Here is a 5,000-nt window from a genome sequence, read left to right as displayed (position 1 = left end):
AAGAAATAACGATGAAGGAAAAAAAAGAAATTCATATATACCGTTGAAACGTTTCCTCCGGAGATTTGTTTGACGACTTCGAAGTGAATACACGGAAATGGGTCTCGTTATGAAACTTCCTCCCTCTCTCTCTCTCTCTCTCTCTCTCTCTCTCACTCTCTTCTTCTCTCTTTCTTGAATTTTCTGAGCAACGATAGGAAAATGATTTTCCATTTTACATCAAATCGAGAAAATTCCCGAGGCTTATCGAGTATATCAAAAGGCTTTTTTAGTATTCGTTTTTTTCATACTATTCTCGATTTTCACCTAAAAGACATTCTATATTCCTTCTCGAGTTATTTTTCCTAAGCGTCTTCTCCGGTTCCTTAACCGTTTGGTTGATGCTTTGGTGAAAGAAAGAAAGAGAGTGAGAAATCGATCATTCTTTTAAAATAAATGCATGGAATCTTTCTTACGTAAGACAAGTGCCGATAGTAGATCTAATATCTCATGCTTACCTCGTTCGATAGCGTTTGTAATAAAAGAAAAGAAAAATTCTCTCTCTCTCTCTCTCTCTCTCTCTCTCTCTCTCTCTCTCTCTCTCACTTTCTCAGTAATTCCCTTTTAGAATTTCTACTCTTCTAACTCAAAGTATGCAGGATGGATTCGAAAGCTGGAAACTTTCGTCAAACCGCGACTTTTCCGCGAATTTGTCGACGGTAGAAGATCGCGAAAGAGAGAGAGAGAGAGAGAAAGAGAGAGAGAGAGAGAGAGAGAGAGAGAGAGAGAGAAAAGTAAGCAAAGGGATCGAGGCACGTTATCGCGGTAACATTCAGCAAATAGCCAAGATCCTCGACATCTGATATCGACAGGGGTGAGATAACTTATCGCGATGAGGTCATACGTTACGTTTTTCTCACGAATGTGGGATATCGAAGAATCCTCCCTCTCCTCCTCATCTTCCTCCTTCACTCTCTTCTTTCATTTCTCGCGAATCGAGTTTCTTTTCCTGGTTTTCTTCAACTCAGTCGAACACTGATGCGTCGTAGTCGGACAAGCGAGGCGAAAAATTACCTCGTTCTGCGATTCACCAAAGAGAGTGCGCGCGAGAAAGAGAGAGAGAGAGAGAGAGAGAGAGAGAGAGAGAGAGAGAGAGAGAGAGAGGGTGGGAGAAACGAGTTAAAGAAAGAGAGAAAGAGAAAAACAGGAAAAAAGAGAGAGAGAGAGAGAGAGAGAGAGAGAGAAGGAAAGAGTGACATTCGTAAGACTTTTAACTTCCCTAGCAAATTCGTTTTCTTTCTCTGACTCGCACGTTAGATGCAATTGCCTAATGACGTAATGACGTTTCTAACGATAATTAGAGTATTATCTTTTACTACGAACCAGACTTTTAGCTTGTTTCTTCGTTTACCTCCATCGTCTTCTTCCTGTCTTCCTCTTCCTCCTCCATCTTCTTCTCTTCCTCTTCCTCTTCCTCTTCTTCTTCTTCTTCCTCTTCTTCTTCTTCTTCGTCTTTTTCTTCTTCTTCTTCTTCTTCTTCTTCTTCTTCTTCTTCTTCTTCTTCTTGTCAGAATCCTTGTGTACGACCAACGATGGAAATTGTTAGATAAATTTCACGGCGTCCAACTTGACTTGTTCTCAACGAAGCTACTCTTCGTTAGTTTCGCAACGAGTGTAGATGCAACCCCATTCGTGTTTCTCGAATCAAGGAAAGAGGAGCTTCGGCCGAATGGCAAGTTTGCGCCCCTGTCGTGGATTAGAATGTTTAATTAATAGTTCACGTTTCGCAATAGCAGAATATTAGATGAGTTCGTGCGAGAAATATCTTAGAATTCCAAAGTGACTTTTGTAACTATCGTTTACATTCAAGATGAGAGCTATTTAAAGAATAGAAATAAGTAATGGAAATAAAAAAAAAAAAAAAAAAAAAAAAAAAAAAAAAAAAAAAAAAAAAAAAAAAAAAAAAAAAAAAAAAAAAAAAAAAAGAAAAGAAAAGAAAAAAAAAACGACAAAAAAGAAAAACAAGAATGAAAAAGGAAAAGAAATTTGACAAATAAAAAGCAATTCGTTTCTATCGACACATATTTTTCTTATTAAGTATTAATAGGGACGAATTAAAAGGGAGGTGAAAAAAATTTTTTAATAATAAAGAAAAGGAAAAAAATAAAAAATAATAAAATTGAAAAAAAATGAAAATAATCAACAAAATAAATAATTTGTATCAATCCTTATTATTCTAATCACGTAGCAACGAACTTTTGTTTTTCGTCCTTTTATATTTTTTCAATTCCGAGAAAAATGTTCCGATAACGTGGTCACATTTTATGTATGCATGCAATGACAGTACGTTTGTAAATTCGTGTACTGCCAGCTTGACACGGATCGCGAGCCCGTAAAAATTCTATGGATATCGTATACGACGATATTCCTATCGGCCGATCCATGGATGATGGATATAGAAATGGATATGAGATATACATATATACGATATTTGAATATCGTTTCCCTGTGCATCTCAAATATCTGTGTACGCGCGGCTAGTGCGCGATTATACATTGAATTAAAATTCTCTTTTGTATAGTTACATATAGCCTACAATTATCCATATTCTAAGATTAATTAACAATATTTAATATTTCATTTGATCGTGCTTCATACTTTCTCAATGTATTTGTTTATTTGTTTATTATCTCAAAGTATATAACAAGGAAAGATTAAATATTAAAATATTGTTTAAATGAAAAATATAATATAACAGAATAAAAATTTTTTGAAAAAAAGAAATAAATATAATTATAATACTTTTCCATTGAAACTTTCAATACCGTATTAATATTTACGTATAACAATGTCTAAAAAAAAAAAAAAAAAAATGTCTATATCCTTCTCTTTCTCTTTTTTTTTTTTTTCTTCCAAATATTACGCAATGTAATATATAAAAGTAAATTTTTGCTATTTTTACTTGTATGTCAAATGAGTTAATTGCGATCGATGAAACGTGTCGACCTTGAACGCAGTCCATAAACTTCGAAGAAATGATGAGAAGAAGACGAAGAAGAAAGGCGATCGTAGCTGGAAGGAAGAAATATAGCTTGCCAGTCGTTTTACCGTGCAAAACTGATTGTGAGTCAGAAGTAAAAGGAAAAGATACTCGAGAGACATACTCTTGTTCGTCCTTCGTAAGAGTTTACTTGGAGGGAGCGACAATGATTCTCTAATGGAGCCGATGCACGCGATCGTTGCAACTGAATGCACTCTTGTGACTTGTGTAAGACATGTGCGAGGTATGTTGGTTGTATTCAATGCATCTATTACATCGTTTACCACAGCTGCATCTACCGTTTCCATATCTAGCCAATGTAGAGACCTATAGAGGATGACATGCGTCGTGTAATAATTTGTTCGATAAATACTATCATTATGATTATTACGATATAGTAGTTATGATCTATTTATGATTTAATCTTTAAATATCATTGATCTTATTAAATATTTTATATATATATATATATATATATATATATTTATATAATAAATAGTTATAACATTAATAAATATTATTATCGTTAAATACTAAATAAATATTAACAATACTGTAATATTATATTAAATAATATTAATACAAAGAATTCAATATTTGTATATTAATGTATTGTCACATATTATAAACATATATAAACATGATAAACGTAATAATATTTAACATGCATATATTATCTGTAATATATACGTAATGGCAATTAATTAATTTGAACGTTATTGTCCTTAAAATCGATCGATTTAAATCCTAATTAATATCTATGATCAATTAATATCTGTGAATGTTTGAAAAAGGGAAAAAACAAAATCAATATTTCTAATTATCAATGTACAAACGTACGTTAACCATTAGAAAGACAAAGTTGGAACAAGCAAGTATAATATTATATTTAAAAGACGAATGAAGTTGGTCGTTACTCAGTATCGATTATTCATTGTGTTTAAAATTGAAAAGGTAGACGGTTTGCTTCGTTAGAGCTGTCTCTCTGAGCTCCCGTTATTAGCATCGTCATGAACGAGGACGGACTCACGCTCCTAGAAAATATGATGATGCGAGTTTAATTTAGCGATCAACGTCGTCCTCCATACCGCGTCCTAACGATATAAGCCTGTCAACTTTACGAATTTATTTCCCTTTATTTCACATCCCTTGTCGCTTTTTCTTGTTCTCTTGGTCAACGAGATTAATAATCGGCTGACTCCATTTGCACGTTTCATATGAAAAGACATTAACGAAATAGCTTGGACATTAGTAAGCAAGAAGGTTTGAGTCCCTTACTATGGACTCACTATCTTGCTTTTCATGCTGGTAGCAATAAGAAATAAGTAACTAAGTATTGGCTGGTGTATAAGGGCATAGATTGTAGCATTGCTATGGATTCCAAGAAGTTTCTTCCTACGGAATGTCGATCGTCAACTTTTCTATCTCTCTTTCTAGTCTTCGATACTTATTCTTCTCTTGGTTATTTCAAGAGACAAGAACGTTTCTTTTTCTTTTCTCTCTCTCTTTTTTTTTTCTTTTTTTTTTCTTTTATCACGCGTTCGATATTATAACAATTATCGTGTCGTAATATTTCTCAATTATCATTGTTGATCACAAGGATAGTAAGAATTTCATTAAAACTTTTTTTTTTCGTTTTTTTTTTTTTTTTTTTTTTTTTTTTTTTTTTGCACGATACGATCGATTCTCGAAGGAAGTTTTTTAAATCCATTTATCCATCCTCGAAGTCTTATATTTTTAATTTCTTTCTTTCTTCCTTTTTTCTTTTCTTTTTTTTTCTCTTTTTTCTTTCTTTCTTTCTTTCTTTCTTTCTTTCTTTTTTTCTTTTTCTTTTTTTTTTTTTTTTATTATTAAAACTGATTAAAATCGAAGTTATGAAAGAGCCAAATACGATCGGAGGAATTAAAATGGAACGATTTTCGTGCGTTCTTCGTGCGAAATAAAATGGGCTTTTACTCGAAAAACTATGAAAGGAACTCGT

Source organism: Vespa velutina, chromosome 5 (assembly GCF_912470025.1).
Source record: "Vespa velutina chromosome 5, iVesVel2.1, whole genome shotgun sequence".
NCBI classification, from domain to species: domain Eukaryota; kingdom Metazoa; phylum Arthropoda; class Insecta; order Hymenoptera; family Vespidae; genus Vespa; species Vespa velutina.
The sequence above is the reverse complement of the archived record's forward strand: the minus strand, read 5'-3'. Positions refer to the sequence as shown.